This window comes from Microplitis demolitor, chromosome 3, assembly GCF_026212275.2.
Source record: "Microplitis demolitor isolate Queensland-Clemson2020A chromosome 3, iyMicDemo2.1a, whole genome shotgun sequence".
Lineage (NCBI taxonomy): Eukaryota > Metazoa > Arthropoda > Insecta > Hymenoptera > Braconidae > Microplitis > Microplitis demolitor.
In genome coordinates, this window is record NC_068547.1 from 15,710,664 (window position 1) to 15,730,508 (window position 19,845).

Below are 19,845 nucleotides of genomic sequence, written 5' to 3' on the forward strand. Positions count from 1 at the left end.
AAAAAAAAATTTAGAACGATCATAATGCATCCTCAATGTTTTTGCGCTTGAGGTGTCCAAAATAAATAAATATGCAATAGAAAAATGTGAAACAAAAATATAAGAGAAAAAGTTATGAAAATAAATTTGAAAACTATATTTTAAAAGAATGAGTCCTGTCCAATTCTATACATTTTATAGACCAAAGTTATGAGAAAAGAGTTTTTTCCACTACATACATTAAAAAAGTTGAATATTAAATCGAAGCTGTGACAGTTTATATCCCCGACTGACTGAAATACAAATGGATAATATTTTTTTCTACGATAAGCTTCTGCCTTCTCAATTTTAAGTATTACGAATAAATCAATTACCTTCAAATAAGTCATTGAATTTTTATATTCAATTACTATAATTTTTAAGCTAATAAATTTTATTTTATATTTTTCTCATAAATAATTTTAAAAAAACTTATTGATAATTAAACGAAAAGGTAAATTTTGATAAATCAAATATTTTGATTAATTGCCAAACTAAAATATGCTAAATTTTTTTTTTTTTTTTTAAATAATTGAAAATCCACTCCCCAGTAGTTTATTTATTTTTTTAATCAATCTTTTATTTGTTTCATTCTTTATTATAAATATTGTGTTAGTTTTTTATTTTATCACGCACATTGCACTTATATTTGCTCCTATCTATTTACAATTACGAGACAGAACCGATGAAAAAACAATTTATTTCGAAGCTCGTTTTAGCTGGATTACTTCCACCATTGAATATTCTAGGCATCAGTGGCATTACAAATAAAGTTCTTTTTCTCCTCATTTTATTTTTTTATAAAATTTTATACAACAAATAAAAATAGTTATTCTTATCTAAAATTGACTATCAAAATTTTTATCGTACATCTATATTTTATTTACGACTGAATGTAAATTATTTTCTCTGTCACTATATGTCAGTTTAGATATTACATTTAACCCTCTTTCTCTCTCTCTTTCTCTCTCTCTCTCTCCCTCTTTCACTCTGTACTATACAAAACAAACTGAAAAACATTTTATACACTAGTCAAGTACAAAATGTCCATCATAAACCGTTATCATTGCTATTTTACTCAACAATATATCTATGATATGAGCACTCGTATAGTTAAGCACCGATGACAAACTGATGACTTTATACCTTAATATTGTTGGAAACTCTACAGTATCATTACTTTAGTGCAAAAAAAAAACCGGCAATTTTTTATTTTTCTCAATTTTCTTTATCGTTAGTAAAAATGTTACTAACATGGAAAATTTATAATGTCCTGATAATTTCATCTCAAAGTATAAATTTTAAAGGTGGCTCAAGAGTTTTAAAATTTTTTAACTATGATACTTTGAATATTCTTGGGTGAGTTTTCGTAGATATTGAAGTATTTCTGCAATATTTTAAAAATTTTTGAATGACCTTTCACAATTGGCTTCATCATGCTGCTTTTTAGTGAGAGTGCTTAAAATGCATTAAACTAAAAAATTTGTATACGAGATAGAAAAAAAAAGAAGTTGAGTTTTTATGCCACTCTACTATTTCAAAACACAATTTTATTTAAATTTACCTGTATTATTCACCAACACATAATATGTATATGTATATATATATACATACTATTTAGTTCGTCATATTAATGAAACTTATTCTTTTTTTAATGTTCTATCTCGTAAATTTATATTTTTTATACTGGACATTATTCATTTTCCCACTTTTTTTCATAATAATAATACACTGTTGCGCAGTATAGTACTGCCATACGCTCGGAAATTTAACACTCTAAATACAATGCAACATAGTACATACAGTACTTTTAAAAAATACGTATGAGATAATGAAAACAAAAATAATAAAAGTTTATACTTGATATTAAAAGATAATAAAAACTTTTGTTATTTTTTAATAATAAAAATTTTATATTGTCCATCAATTTTTTTTTCTGCTCGTATAAAAAAATTGAATCAGTAAAAATAAAAAGTTAAAAGCTTTATTAAAAATAAATAATTTAAATTAAATTAATTAATATCGAAGTTTGTAAAAGGCTTCTAGTATTTTTAATTAAATTACCCGAATTTTGACTCATGCGTAAACAACATGAATTTTGAAATTTAAAAAAAATTAAATTATATTAATTACTTTGTTATGTTCATATATAAAGTCTCTTGAGGTTTAACGAGATACCATAAAACTTTCAAATTTCAAACATCCATTGGTGTAAACATTTATTTTAATAACAGACTTCAATGACATAATATTAATAAAAATTTAGATTCAATAATAATCATAATAAAAAAAAAAAAAAAATTAAAACAATACCAGTAAAATTACTAAATGGAAATTTGATGGGTTTTACAGTCAATATAAAATTCTCCGTAACTCGAGTACTCTGAGATAAAAATATGACCGGCAATATTCCCCGGACCTCGTAAAAGATGTATTTGCATAACTTTTACGTTGGATATATATGTGTATTCCCCTACTCTGGTTATATCTTTTCATAGCGCATCGTTAAACTCCCTCACACGTGCCATAACCATCCTCCGTAACTTTTACCCCTATATTTCCTATTTCCCATATCTCATATTAATTGCCATTCTTGTAGAATATATGCACTTCTATCATCTCCATAGAACTCTTATTTTCAACAACATTGCTGTTTTTATAACTCCAATTATCATAGAACTAATGTAATAACAAATATCCTCTATACTTTTGAATTGTTTTTCGTAAGTTAAAATTGAAAATTCATCGAATCTTTTAAAATAAAAAATATAGTAAAAATAAACTTGTATCGCATTTAGAACAATCTTAAAGTATTTTTACTTTTATTGTTTTTTATTTTATTACTATTTAAAAGAGTTTTATTATTTTGTTTTACACTTTCTTTTTCATTTTGAATACTATTATAGATAGAGAGTATGAGAACATACATATATTTAAAAAAAAAAAACCTTACTTAACTGTTGTACGACTTGGCAGAATAAAAAGACAAAGTTGTAAATGGAGTTTGAAAACTCATTTTTTTTTCTCTTATTTATTTTATTTTTACTAAAGAAATATAATTTATGATTTTAACTATTTTCACAACCTAATTGCAAAGCCCAGTAATAAATAAATTTTCGAAATTGTTAAGCCCTGTTTTTTACTTATTATCTGCGATCGATTTGTTCGTCAAATTCTCATTTATTAGAATATTTTTTATTAAAAAATAACTTTTTTTAATCTTGAAAGTTTATTATTTTTTTTTTTTTTTTCAAACGACAGAACAATACGAATTGGATTTCATTCAATATTCTTTGAATCGGCCAGTTATGAAGTTTTAGGTAAATTGTCGTACAAATCTAACAAATGAATTTTTACAGTAAATAGATAAAATATGATATTTATTCAAAAGAGATAAAAAGAATATTTTTCATCTAGAATAGAGAGAATGGAAAGTAAAATATAAATAATGCATTTTTCAATAATGACACTCAACTTCCTTCAAGTATTCTTCATGCTCACTCTATACTTAGTTGCTTTTGACTTCGGAATTTAGTATTATAAAAATAAAAGTTTCTCCCGTCTTCATTTTAAACTTCATTTTTTATAAATTTATATCTATATATTTATTTTTCAAAAGAAACTTTTTACTGAGAATTTTTATAAAATAGTAAGTTTGTGTTATTCAAGATATAAGAACGAGATTTATGATTCTACAAAAAAAAATCAATTTTTTTATGAATTGTTAAAATATTCTTTTTTTTTAATCAAGATTCACGAACGTGTATACTGGAACCAATTATCAATATGTTGATAATTAAACTTTTAAATTAACTTATGAGAAGTCTATTAAATTTTGATTTGAAATAACTTTACTCCCCTAGCCCGGGGAAAATGATTAAGATCTGACCAGATATAATTATATCTGATCAGATCAAATTATATCTTGGCAGATCTATTTATATCTGATCAGATCTCATATTTAGATATGATCAGATCTCATTGTATCTGGCCAACCACCTTTTATATCCGGTCAGATCTGGCCAGATATAATTAGATCTCGGCTAGACACTATGTTAGACATGTTTATATCTAGCCAGATTTCTGTATATCTCGTAAGATCTGATCAGATATAACTATATCTCAACTAAATACAACATTTGACATAATCAGATCTCATTATATTTGCTCAAACATAACCATGTATACGTCTTATTTTTATAGAAAATTGTTTATATCTAGTCAGATCTGCGTATATCTTAGAAGATCTGATCAGATATAACTACATCTAAACTTAATATGTGACGTTACGGAAATTTATAAAAACTAAACTAACATTTAATAATTAGTCCCCTCGTGTTGATTAGCTCGCCGGTTTCAGGGTTTAGATGAGGGTCGCGTAACTCAGGCAATTTCTTATTTATTTCGACTTAAAAGTATAAAGTGTTTGTACGGACAGACAAATAAACAGCATTGTTAATTAAGATATAATTTTATTTATAATATTTGGTATGCAAGATAATTTATGAATTTCAATTAATTTACAGATAAACAGAAGCAAACTTTTTTGTACAATATTTAACCTCGGTAGAGTTAACAAACTATTCGATTTAAGTGTACGTAATTATGATTAGCTTAAACTAAACGGTGTGACGAGATGCGTTGCTTTCTCCGGATAGTATTCCTCAGTTTACAATATGCTCGCGGTTACGTTTCTACGGATACTATTTACCTCCGCGCCTCCCCGACTAACAACCGGGTGAAGCCCGCGTTGTGTAAAAATGTCCGAGACTCGTCTTCTCCAAGAGTGATACTCCAAGTTTCAGAGTCTCGCCCTAGATTGTACGGAGAAGGAAATATCCTTCTCCACGCACAAATCGGCCTAGATTTTCGTTAGCAAACGCGACAGGGTATCTACACCCTTCTACAACCGTTTAATAACGACGTAGTACAAATATAGAAGAGCCAATACCTGGTTCTTCTATGTGTTCTGTCAGCTTGATCCGGTGATACTCAGATCGAGAGCTGGATTGATTAAATGGTGCTGAGAAATCACTTATAAGCACTCTAGTACAACCAATCACCTCGGAGAAACTCGGCCAGCGCGGTGTCCACCTAGCGGCGGACTTCGAACTATTCTCCCCGCTCTAGTGGGTATCCCCACTCTTCGCATACTCTCTCTCTCTCTCTCTCGGCCTTAACGCACTCGTCACCATTATTGATTTTTCGCGCGCTCGTCACAAATACATTTGACACAATCAGATCTTATTATATTTGCTCAGATATAATTATGTAAGCGTTTTATTTTTATAGAAAATTATTAATATCTGGTCAGATCTGCGTATATCTCGTAAGATCTGATCAGATATAACTACATCTGAATTAAATACATTTTAAATAATCAGATTTCATTATATCTGCTCCGATATAATCATGCATCCGTCTTATTTTTACAGAAAATTGCTTATTTGTTCAGATCTGCGGATATCTCGTGAGATTTGATCAGATATAACTTCATCTAAACTAAATACAACACTTAACATAAGCAGATCTTTCTATATCTGCTCAGATATAATCATGCATACTTTGTATTATCATTGAAAATTGTTCATATCTAGTAATTTACACTCACGCGATCACATACCTGAGTCAGCGCAGGGGATAGCATCAAAGACTTTGAATCGGAAGGATGCAGGTTCGAGCCCAGCAGTGACGGAGATTTTTTCATTAATTAAAATTATTTATAATTCCTCTAAGTAACGTTCCGAATATATCAGATTACATTTCGGATTGAAATGAAATAATCTTTTTTTTTTCGCAATTTAATATTTTTTTAATAGGGATCCGCGGGAAATAAGGTTCAGATCTGACCATATATAATTATATATGATCAGATCTGGCCAGATCTCGCCAGATAGAGACAATTTAAAGATCTGGTCAGATCTTCTTTGTCAGATCTGATCAGATATAATTATATGTCGTCAGATCTAAACCTTTTTTCCCGGGAGTAGAAAGGAAATCGAATTTTCGTCTAGTAACTGGCCAGTATTACTAGAAATCCGAAAGATATCCGATCAGAATTTTTCATAAGGACCTGACGTCCTTAGTAGGTTAACCTTATTTCAAATAAGGTCCTGATCAGAATATCCTGACGAGGAACTGATATTAAATTGCGAAAAAAAATAAGAGAATTTTAATCCGATCGGGAATGTTATCTATTGTATTAAGAGCATTAATTAGAGGAAGTGAACATGTTTTTTATTGATGAAAAAATCCCGATGACTGCTGGGCTCGATCCTGCGTCCTTCCGATTCAAAGTCCTTGATGCTATTTACTGCGCTGACACACATATGTAATCTTGTAAGTGAAAATATTATGTTCATTATGATGTCAAAGAATAACTGATAAAGAAGTAGAAAATCCGTGCTGCAATGATTAACGTGATTTTTATATCATATTTATTTGTACTTTGTTTAATTTTTAGTCTGCAAATAAAATATTTAAAGAGATTGGATAACTTTTTTACGAATAAGGATATCATGATAAGGTCTTGAAGAAGAACTTATCAGGTCGACCCGATGTCACATAACTTTTTTTGAATAAAGATTTCCTGGCGAGGTTTTGATAAGGAACTCGCCCAGAGAGGAAAGTGCGACAGGCCCGGGCATGGCCCAGGCTTGGCCCAACTATGTAGAACCTTGGCCCAAGCTTGTAAGCCAGTCTTGGCCCAGCCTTGGTTGGACTCTGGAATGATAACACGGGGCCCGATTTCGTTGATAGACTTGGCCCATGCTTAGTTGCCAACCTGGCCCAGACTTTGATGCCAGACCTTACCCTTGCATTGAGGAAACGGATAAATTTAATTTAAAAAAAATTTTATTATCTTTAACCTCCTAGAATTTATGATCATTAATGCTTAAACTATCTAAAGGAGGTAAATGATGTGAAAAAAACTCGGTGAAAATTCTGCTGGGTTCCGGGCGTGAACTACCGACCTTCCGATTGCTGGGTCCGAACGATAGCTACTGGATGAACCTACTAATGTTGAACTGATACATTAATATGATCTACTCATTAAACCATAGGTATAACCAAATTTGGGTAATCCTACCGGTCTTGGCCCAAGCCCGAGTAATAATTGTAACGGCCAGGACTGAGTACCCAATCTTGAGCCAAACATGGGCCAATATAGGTGTGCCAAAACTAGGTTCCCAGTGTTGGGCCAAGTAGGGCCCCGTCGTTCAACTCTGGCAGCTCCTGCATGGGTCGTCAGTTCGATCCGATGGCAAATAACTTTTTTCTTAATTAGAATATCCTGACGAGGGCCTGATAAGGAGCTCGTCGGGTTGACCTGATGGCAAATAGCTTTGTTTTTAATAAGGATATCCTGATAAGGTCCTGATAAGGAACTCGTCGGGTTTGCCCTAATAAGGAAAATTTTATATTAACCTGACAAGGTCCTTTTTGTACTTCAGGCAAGTCAGGAAAAAATTCTAGTCGGGAACATGTCCATCTGGCAGCAAGATGACATACAGAGCTCTTAAAGATAACGTTTTTCTGATCTGACATCCGAAATAGTTATCCCGAAGATAACAGAAAGATATCAGAAAAGCCTCTTACGCGCCATCTGAGGATATGTTTAAGAGCTCATTGGTTAGACGTCAGAAAGATAACATTTTTTAGAGATCTTAGAGAAATCAGTTTACAGAGATCATAATGTCATCACTTCTGGGTTTTTTCTATCTATGATATATCTAAATTACAAATGGCTGAGAAACTTTGGGATGAATTTGCATATATGCTTTATTTCCCGAACTACAAATTAATGGGGTGAGGTTATTTGTAAATAAATTGATTTTGAATTTCACTTAATATTACTATTATATTTTAAATTGATAAAAAACACACTTATTTGATTTATATAATTATAAATTGTTACATTGAACTTATTGACACATGTTAATAGATTTAACTAATTGATATGCTCGTTATTGATATATAGATAGAGATAGATAGATATAGATTGTTGGATATAGATGTATAGATCAAATGGATAGTCAAAGACCGGCGACTTCCATTTCTCAGTTCGAAGTGTCTCGATATTTCACTTGAGTTTTTCGACAGAAATTCTCAGTGTACTTAGTTAAAATAGGAAAGGGCAGAAAAGGTGTGGTTAATTTTGTTTAAGTAAAAGGTATTGGTCATATATTATTATGGGAGTATGAAGGAGGATTTTAAAGGTTGTACGAAAATATTCGTAGAATAGAAGAAGTAACAGATGTTCTCAAAATGTTATTTAAAATTAAGAAAGTTTGAAGTAGAAATATCTAAATTGTTTTATTGGGGATTAAAAAAGAGACGCATTTTAAGTGAGAAAAAACCCAAGGGTTTTTCTAATCTTAGTCAACAATGCAAAAAATAGAAATATAAGCACGGTACAAGGTCGGCTTATGGCCATAAATCACCATAGAAAGGCTGAAAGTACATGAAAAAATACTTAAATATTTATAAATAAAGTTTAAAATAATGTTAAACGCTAGAATATATAATTATATATGATTATATATAATCTTATACATATATCCATATGTAATTGTATATAATTAGTAGGATGTTAAAAAAAAAAACAATTTTTTTTATGGTATTCAAAAATTGAAAGTATAACTAAAAATAAAAGTTGACTCCCCGGGTCAAAAAAATAACTTGATTTTAACTTTTTTGAATTATTTGACTTGCTTTTGACTTGAGTAACTTGATTTTGGCTACACTTGGTAACTCATCTAGTTGACTTGATTTTTACTTGCTAAAGGAAGTTAAAATTCCGTATTGCTCGTTCCTTTTTTGACTTAAAAGAACATGCCAAAAGTAAGTTAAAACTAAGCTTTATTTTTTAGAGTATAATAATTACTTTTCTTAAAATTATTTCAATTATATTTAAGAATTTTAATAAATTATTATTTGAAAGTTTACAGGTTTAAAAATTTAATAATTAATAAACACATAAATATAATTTTTTTGTAGTTATCAAACGGTTCTTTAATTTATTAAAACTTCTTAAAATTATCTTGAAACAAAAAAAAAATTTTTGATTAATCTGACAGTAATGATAGTTGAATTATAAATTCGAATGCAATAACGCTTCTAATTTAATATATTTTTTAGTGAAACAAACAGTTAAAAAAGTTAATACGAGAACTTACCGATATTTATGTTTAATGCATTTAAAGAAATTTAGTTGAAATTTGTTTTTATTTGTCATTAATGAATAGAATGTCTCTGGTTAAGTATTTTATTGTCTACATGATATTACAACATTTATATAAATATATAATACATATAAATTCCACAGTATTATACAATTGTACTAAACAAAAAAAAATAAATAAATTTCTTTAAATATTTCTACCGGAATTATTGATAATTTATTTATATATAAAGTGTATTTGATAAAAGTGCACATATATATCTTATAAAGGGTAAAATATAACATCTCTAGGGGACAAAGAAAAATTATGAGTGGCGCCTATTCGCTCTGAGTGAAGCCATGGTAGGGGAAATCAAATTGACTGAAGCGTTTGCAGTGGTTACTTTCGGAGTTACGGGAGGCTATGATTACTGAAATTGTAAGCAAGCACACATGAAAGTATTTATTTTGTTATTATTTAATTATTTATTTTTCATTTTGATTTTTTCCTTAGTATCATATTTTGACTTTGATATGAATTTCAAACAACTTAACCTAAATGCTTACTGCAATCTTTTTTATTTTTTATCATTATACTTACTTATTGTTGGTTCGTTTAGCTAAAAAACAAAACTGCAATTACTATAAAACTGTCACATATTTTCGACAACTTTTTTTTTTACTATTATTTATAATATTTATTTATTTTTATGTTTCTTGCTATTGGCATACGTATAAAAACATACTCTGACAGCCTCCCGTAGTTCATAATTTGTCTGGCGCTGCAGTCACACTCATAGCGAATATTCAAACTCACTAATAGTGTTCGGTTTTATATGTGTAACGTTACGGAAGGTTTTAAAGACCTCACGATGTTGATTAGTTATCGTTTCCCCTACTCTTTAGCTCGTCGGATACCCAGGGTCAGGATGGGGATCTCGTAACTCAGATAATTACTAAAATTTATTTGTTTGACTTGAAATACCGTTTATTCACTAATATGTACAAATATTAATTATTTTAAAAGGATTATAATTTAAGAGAACTATAATATACACCAAGATACCTCGTTACAATATTCTTATTTAAGTGTGACAAGCCGCGAATTCTTAATATTTTACTCCTAACTGGGATTCGCGTCGCGACCGCGGAGACTCGACTTCTTTTCACCCCACGTTCTATCTAGCTAGTACCCCGGACCCTCTACCAGTAGGGAGAAGCCCTACTGCAAATTATAAAGACACCGGCCCAGAAGCTACGCCTCAGGAACCCGTCGTGCCTTCTCCTAGAGTACACGAAACAGGTAAAACCTTATTCCACGTGTAATCTGCCTAGTGGTTTGGCCAAAAATCAATCTATCTCGGCAATATTAATTCAGAGCACCTCTGGATTAATATCCGACTATCCCCGATCAAATCTCAATTATATTTATTTAACGAGTTATACTCATTACAATAAATATAATTTAACCGTTTCGGCGCAAAAATAATACAGAAGAGTTACCTCGATAACGTCCTCTGCTGAGAATAGTCCAGCTCGTGCGCACCGCTCGTACTGAACTCGTCTGCCGCATCCGTCACTTCGAGCGGCTTATAAAACTTCTGAGCCTACTATCCCTCTTGGAAAATATTTTTAAATCATGCGCGCTCTAGCGGACGCCACCGCAAACATATTCCCCACTCTGCGTCTATCCCCTCCGCTCGGTCGCGCTCTTCCCGTCGGACGCTCGGTCGCGCTTGTCACTTGCTTGCCTTCTCTCTCGCACCTACCGTACACTTATTTTTTTTAATATTTATATTTATTTTATATATTTGTCCCGTGCTCGTCACACTCCCCTTTCTTAATAAAGAAAAGGCCGCTAAACTGTCACCATATATTATATATATGTGCACATTTTGTGGTCTCTTCTTTTCTTTTGTTTATCTTATATTTGGTACTGATAAGGAAATCACAGGCTCACTAACTAACAATGATTATAAATACTTAAGTATATATTAGATACCTATAATATTATTATTATATATTATTACACTGGAAGGAGATCACAAATTTCCTTAATTCTAAACATTACATAAATAATAATAAATAATAAAAAAAATAAATCCATAAATAATTATTACACGGTTTTACATATATTTTACTGATCCTTAACTAATGCGTCTTGTGGCTTTTCAGTCTTCTTTGGTTCCTCGGGCTTGGGCGACGGGACTTCTTTGTTAGGCGCTAGACGTCGCTTTGTTTGCTTTCCACGAATGGTTACCTGCCACATTACTCCTTCTTCATCTCTCTCCAAAAATCTTTTTTGTGGCTGGCGACGCTTTGGCTTTTTCGGGAGTAGAGAAGGGTTGTGGTAAAGGCGCAGAAATTACTGGTAATGCCTCCGGTTTATTTAAAAGAACCCTCAGGTCTGGAACTGCCTCGGCGGCTAATTTGTCCGGAGCTTTAACTATGGGCGTCGGTACGTAGATGTCGACATCTTGTTGCAGAGGCGTGCCTACCGGCTGTGGCACATACTCGCTGTCCGTGGAGGAATCTAACGCTGCTGCCGGAACGATAATGCCCTGAATTATTTCTCGTGGTCGTAGTATCTCAGTGCTCCGTATTTTTGGTTTTTTAAACTTCCGAGGAGTGATTGGCGTATCCAGGAGCTTAGCCTTACGACCTGAAGGAGCGATAGCTTGATTCACGAACACGGCCTTGCGTTTTCCCGGCGCTGGTGTTTCCTGAGTCACTAGCCAATTACCCCGTTGGTGATTGGTTATGAGATTTGGTACAGCTGGCTTAATTTTTGTACCTTGACCCTGTTCTTTGTCGTCCAACTCCTTGACTACTGGGCTTTCTGCTCCCCCTGGTTTATTTGGCGATTCATTCTCCTTGGGAGGAGAATCGATGGATATGTCCTTCTTGCCCTTATCTTTTTCTGTCTCCTCCTGTCCTGCAGGAGGGTTTTCTTGGAGCGTATTCTTTGCTGGGCCTCCCCCTACTGGTAATTTTGCTTTTAATACTTTCTGCTTTTCCTTCTCTTTCAACCTTTTCTCTCTTTTCTCCCTTGATTCCTTTAACATAGCCTTAGCTGCTTTTATCAAATCCATCTCGTCTCTTCTAAGCATTCCCTCTCCGTCTTACTCTAGTTCTTTCTGTCTCTCTCGTTCTCGCTATTATAAATATACCAAAAGGGAAAAAAAAAACATGACAACAAAAGAAAAAAAAAACGAAAAACAACAAAAAAAACAAAAAATTCAAACAAATAATATATATATATATATATATTTTTTTTTCTTATCGCTGTATCTTGGCGTATATATGTGAATATAGATATATATATATTTATATATATATATTTTTAATTATAAAATGAATCTAATGTGATTAACGGTACTTCTTGTTCATGGTATGGCTTAAGATCTTTAATGTGGACTATGTGAGTTTCTTTTCCCCGCGAAATTTGAAAAACGTTAGGGCTAACTTGTGTATTTATGGTGTACCCACCGGAGTATTTTTCCGCTAATTTTCCGGAAAATTTGTCAATAGCAGAGGATAAGTGGTGTTCCCGTTTCGCGACTTTATCCCCCACCTTAGGTTTCCAATCCCCGTGTCTTTCGTTATAATAACGACTTTGGCGTGTAAATGCTTTAGCTAAATTAATTCGAACCAGGTTCATTGCCTCTGACAGAACTCTTAAACTTTCCATGTGATCATAATTCCCGACTGACTGACCATTTTCGCAACTAGTGCGCAGGGTATTTGGGGGAAATAGTTCACGACCATAGTTTAAGTAAGCAGGGGTAAATTGAGTGGATTCGTGTTTAGCCGTGTTGATTGCGAAGGTTAGCTCGGGTAAATATTTATCCCACGACCGCTGGGATTTTTTAATAAACTGTGAAATCATCGTACCAATGACTTTATTAGTACGCTCGACCGGATTGCACTGCGGAGAGTAGGGAAGAGTCCTCATGTGCTTGATATCATATTCCTTTAGTAAACTTTCGAATCCTTTGCTTACGAATTGGCTACCATTATCGGAAATGACCACCCGTACTCTCCCAAACCGTAACAGGACCTTTTCCTTAAAACTTTTTATAACTGCTGCCGCGGTGGCTTGACGTAGGGGTTGGGTTTCTACCCATTTCGTAAACTTGTCTTGCATGACCAATGCATAACACATTCCATTAGATGATCTTGGTTTGGGACCAATTAAATCTATGGAAACAACTTCCCATGGCCGCGTAGCGTTTATCGTCCCCATTTTGCGTGGTGTTTGATGTTGAGGTGGTTTGAATTCTTGGCAGTTCTTACAGTTTCGTACATACCGCGCTATGTCCTGGTGCATACGCGGCCAATAGTAATTGCGGGCTATCCGCGCAATCGTTTTAGTAACTCCTAAATGTCCCGCCGTGGGTTCGTCATGATTCTCATGCATCACCTTTGTTTGTAAACTTTCCGGTACACACATCTTCCATGCGTCCGCCCTTTCGGCATAGTTTAAACTGTGATGTACATGTTTATACAAATTCCCGTTCTTAATGCAGAACTCCGGATATTGTTTCGGGCACCTAGTTACCCCTTCTTTTACTCGATGATACCACTTATCATTAACGGTGACACTAGCTACTACTATTGTTTCTTGCATCGCCCCATCTTCTTTCCCGTTATGTTCGCCCGTACTCCTGGACAACGCGTCCGCGACTTTATTTAACTTCCCTTTCCGGTAAATAATGTTATAATCAAATTGCTGCAAATACAGACTCCATCTTGCTACCCGACCTGTCGGACTTTCGATTGTTGTTAGCCACTTTAACGACTGATGGTCCGTTATTACATTGAACGTATAACCCTCAAGGTAGGGTCTCATTTTTTGAATACCCCACACGACCGCCAAGCATTCTTTTTCCGTGACCGTATAGTTAATCTCGCTTTTGCTCAAGGACCGACTTGCATATGCAATAACGTGTTCTTTACCCTCTATTTCTTGTGTCAGTACTGCTCCTAACCCTTCTCGACTAGCATCGGTTTGCAGAGTGAATTGTCTTTCGAAGTTAGGGGGCATTAAAATGGGGGCTGTTTTTAATTTTTCTTTCAGCGTTGCAAAGGCTTCTTGTTCGCGATCTCCCCATCGCCATTTCTTCTTCTTCTGAAGTAACGCGGTCAGAGGCTTTGTCAGTTCTGCACAATTGGGTATAAATCTCCTGTACCAAGAGACCATACCGACAAATTGTCGTACCTCTTTAACACTTGTGGGTATTTTTACGTCGTCAATGGCTTTTACTTTCTCTGGATCTGTGCGTATACCCTTACCATCGATAACATGACCTAAATATACTAGCCGTGTCTCGAGGAATTTACTTTTTTCCTTATTTATCTTTAGGTTTGCTTCCTGCAAACGTTTGAACACTTCACGTAATTTTTCCATGTGTTCTTCTAAGGTTCGACCGATCACAATTATATCATCTAGATAGACGAATACGTATGGCTCTAATTCTGGACCGATGATGCTGTTTACTAGTCTTTGAAATGTCGCTGGTGCCGAATGTAACCCAAATGGCATTACTTTAAATTGGAAGAGTCCACGCCCTGGTACCGTAAATGCTGTCACTGGTTTACTTTCCTCTTTCAGAGGCACTTGCCAATACCCACTCTCGAGATCAATTGATGATATGTACTTGGCGTTCCGTAATTTATCTAAAATCGCGTTGACTTGGGGAAGTGGGTACGCATCTTTTTCGGAAACCTCATTTACTTTTCGAAAGTCAATACAAAATCTGTATTTCTTATTTTTCTTTTTCACCAGGACTACCGGGGAACTCCATGGACTGTTGGACGATTCTATGATGCCTTTCCGTAACATCAGATCTACCTCATCGTCTATCACTTTTTGCATTGCAGGATTTCTAGGCGAATATCGGAATTTAATTGGCTCAACTCCCGGTTTTACTTTAATGTTGTGATAAGCTAAAGACGTCGGCCCTTTTATTTCCGCGTTTAACAATAACTCTCTATCTTTTTCTTTTCTTGCTCTAGTTATTGCGTCAACGACGGTACACATACTTATCACGTGCTGCGTCTCTCGTCTACCTTGATTTAAGCAAATACTGAAGTTGATTTCACCCAAATTGTCTATTCCAAATAACATATCCCCATGGAAGTCTGGCATGATAAAGAAAGGTAGTTCGCGATCTTTGTCTCTTACTCTCATTTGTACGTTTACTACTCCCACACAACATACTTCCCGACCGTCTGTTACTGTTGCTGTTTGCCGAATAGGGTTATAATTAGAATATATTTTCTTAGCCTTTATATATTCCCATAGTTCCTGACTAATCAACGAGGTAGTTGCTCCTGTATCCGCCAAGCACCATAATGTCTTATCCCCTACTCTGACAACAATGTGTGGTCGCGGATCTTGAGGTTTTAATTCGGCGTTGAATCGGTAGGGGTCAGTGATTGATTGTCGTGTTGGTACTGACGTGGAGGTGGTTGATATCGTGGTTGTTGGTATCGTTGCGGGGGTTGTTGGTCCTTGTTTGGTTGGGGTGGATTCTGAGGATAACGGAATGACCGGCTCTGCCGAGCCCACGATTTTTCTTGGGGTCTCGTGAATGTGTGGCTTCGTTTCATGTTGGATGGATTTTCCCCCTCTCTGGGGCCCTGTTGGTCCTTGTTTGTTGTATTGATTTGTTCCATGGGCCGACCCGTATCTTTCGTGCCGGCCCCCTGGTCGTTTCCCGGCCGCGTACAGTTACATGATTGTGTGTCTTTTCCTCTTGTCCCACAGAAGATACACATTAATACCCGTATGTTACGACACCCACTTTGTATGTGACCCGTTTCGCCGCACTTCCAACAATTTCGCCGGTGATCATACTCGTTTATTATCATATTGTCGTTCTCTTTCCGTTTCTTCCCTTGGCTTACGTTATATACGGTCTCCGGTATTACCGAGTGATTTTTCGGGGGCTTGTATGTTGCTTCTTGGATTAATAATTGTTCATAGGTATCGCATAACTGTATTAATCCGTTGACATTTTTAAATTCTGTACGTTTAATGTATTTTTTATATTCTGGTCGTAAGTTGTGATATAGTCGCTCTAGCCTTGCGGTTTCACTCATTTGACCGTGTCTTCTCATTAAGGTTTGCAGTTTTGTTATGTACTCTTTTGCCGGTTCTTTGGGTCCTTGCGTTCGGTTTCTTATTTCTTCCTCTAGCTGGATATCAACTCCTGATGGCATGTAAAATAATTTTAGATCGGTGACAAATTCTTCCCACGTTGCCCAATTTCGTTTATTATTACGATACCATAGCAACGCTTTATCTTTTAATAGGATAGGGATGCACTGAATAACTTGACTCCCTCTGATACCGTAACTTTGACTCATTTCATCAACCCGTTCTATGAAATCTTGTAGGCCCTTACCGCCATCAAAAGTTACGCCCCACTTTCTTACTTGATCGCGTACATCCATCTCATTTCGTCGAAATGTTGTTGGTTCGTAGTGTGCATTAACTTGTCGGTTTTCGTTGTTCAGACCATATTCTTTTTCTAGATCTGCCCGTATTTCTTTTTCTAGCCGTGCTTTTAAATCTTCAATATTTTCTGTTACTGGAGCTGACTGTTTGTCTATCGCGACCTCTGAACCGAATCGTTTTCCCCACCAGCTCATTACCCTTTCTTTTAACGCGTTCTTTCGCTGTTCCCTAGCTACTAGTTTCTCTTTTTCCCGTTTCTCTGCTTGTTTCTTTTCAAACTCGGCCCTGATTTGTTCCGCCATTTGTTGTCGCAGCGCCGCTTCTTTTCTTTCGTTTTCTATTCTCCTTTTTTCAGCCTGTTCATGTTTAAATTTGATTTCAAGTTCCCGCTCTATCTCACATAAAATTTCCTCCTCCTCACTGTCCGAGTCTTCTTGTATGTCTTGGTTAAATAGATCGTCTGCTGATCGCGATGCTGTCGGGTTTAATCGTTCCGATCTTCTCAGGGTAGGTGTCGATTGTGTAGAATCGGTTTTTCGTACTACTTGAACGTCAATATTATCGACTGGGTTCGGATGTGATGGTGGATTTTTTATACCCGCCTCCAATTCCTCTGATTCTACGCGTTCCGCGATTTCAATACTTTTTAATAGATTCGTGCAACTATTCTCCTTACTCCCTGGCACCGTTTTCTTTAAGTTAATGATAAAATTTCGTAAAATAATTCTAAGTTCTGCCAGAGTAGCACCCGGATCGAATTCTATTTGATATTTATTAAGTTCCTCGATTATACTCGATTTTCTTAGAGCCCACAGATACGAAGTTTTATTCGGAGGTGAATGTTGGAGTGGCATTTTTACAAAGTTAAACTATCCGCGATTTTTTTTTTTTTTTTTTTTTTTTTTTTTTTTTTACAAGTCCCTGTTCGAGCGCCAAATAATTATCTGTAACGTTACGGAAGGTTTTAAAGACCTCACGATGTTGATTAGTTATCGTTTCCCCTACTCTTTAGCTCGTCGGATACCCAGGGTCAGGATGGGGATCTCGTAACTCAGATAATTACTAAAATTTATTTGTTTGACTTGAAATACCGTTTATTCACTAATATGTACAAATATTAATTATTTTAAAAGGATTATAATTTAAGAGAACTATAATATACACCAAGATACCTCGTTACAATATTCTTATTTAAGTGTGACAAGCCGCGAATTCTTAATATTTTACTCCTAACTGGGATTCGCGTCGCGACCGCGGAGACTCGACTTCTTTTCACCCCACGTTCTATCTAGCTAGTACCCCGGACCCTCTACCAGTAGGGAGAAGCCCTACTGCAAATTATAAAGACACCGGCCCAGAAGCTACGCCTCAGGAACCCGTCGTGCCTTCTCCTAGAGTACACGAAACAGGTAAAACCTTATTCCACGTGTAATCTGCCTAGTGGTTTGGCCAAAAATCAATCTATCTCGGCAATATTAATTCAGAGCACCTCTGGATTAATATCCGACTATCCCCGATCAAATCTCAATTATATTTATTTAACGAGTTATACTCATTACAATAAATATAATTTAACCGTTTCGGCGCAAAAATAATACAGAAGAGTTACCTCGATAACGTCCTCTGCTGAGAATAGTCCAGCTCGTGCGCACCGCTCGTACTGAACTCGTCTGCCGCATCCGTCACTTCGAGCGGCTTATAAAACTTCTGAGCCTACTATCCCTCTTGGAAAATATTTTTAAATCATGCGCGCTCTAGCGGACGCCACCGCAAACATATTCCCCACTCTGCGTCTATCCCCTCCGCTCGGTCGCGCTCTTCCCGTCGGACGCTCGGTCGCGCTTGTCACTTGCTTGCCTTCTCTCTCGCACCTACCGTACACTTATTTTTTTTAATATTTATATTTATTTTATATATTTGTCCCGTGCTCGTCACATATGCTGATATCGCCACCACATTGTGTGTTACTAAAGTGAACGAAGCCATTATTATTGCTACAGTGACTTCTTATTTAACGTGAAACCAAACTATTTACTATTAAAAATAAGTGATTTTATAATATTTTAATCAAAATAACAAACATGAGATACGCATTGATACACTGGATTGTTGAAAATAAGTTTGATGTAATACCTACATCTAAAATCCCTTCTACAGCATTAAAGGAAGGGGCTCTAACCTCTCTAACGTAGGTGGATAAAAAAACTAAACAATCATCCAAGCAATCCGTTCGGATTTTTGAAATTAATAGTAAGTATTGTTCGATTTTATTTTTAATAGTTTATAAAAATTCTTGTTTAAAACCATATAAAATTATATATAAAAATGGCCAAATATAATCATATATGATTATATCTAATTATATATGATTATATATCATAATTTTTCATCGGGGAGACTTGAATTTTAATCTTTCCATTAACGCTCGTGTAACAAAATATATATTTTGACCGACTTCTGAAAAAATTATAATTTTGCAATTACGAGATTTACTCAGAAAGGGGGCGAAAGAGCAAATAGAAAATAGCAAATATCCAACTTCAACTCCACCGTCCATCTTACGGCATTATATAAATTAATATTAAAAAAAAAATGAAATAGAATATTTACTGTTGCTAAGATTGCTAGTGATGATAGAGAATAATCATAGAATTCATGACTCTATTAACATAAAGTAATAGAGTTTTTGTTAAATCAGAAATATTACTATGTGGTATAGTAAAAATCATCTTTTTTTAATAAAATAACCATCCAAAAATAATAATCTTTTTTGAGATTTTCATACACGCAGAGAAAAAAGTGGGAATTTTTCCAATTTTGCTTGGGGAAAATTCCTTTGTTGGCGTTGTAAATTTTACTACGTCAACATGTGAATTGTAACTATGTCACATAGAAAATTTCGCTTTGTTATATTGGAATTATTTTTATATTGACAATGTAAATTTTCCTATACTAACATTAAAAAAATAACTAAGTAATATAGGAACAATTCCAATATTAACATGGGAATTTTTCCCATCTTAACATAAGAAAAATTACTATGTAGATATTGCTGGAATTCCTTTAATAACGTAAGAAATTCTTCATTGTCAACATGGGAAAATTTTCCATGTTAACATGGAAATTATTTCCATGTGTGACGAGCACGGAAAAAATATATAAAAAAAATATAGGTATATAAATATATAGAATATTAAAG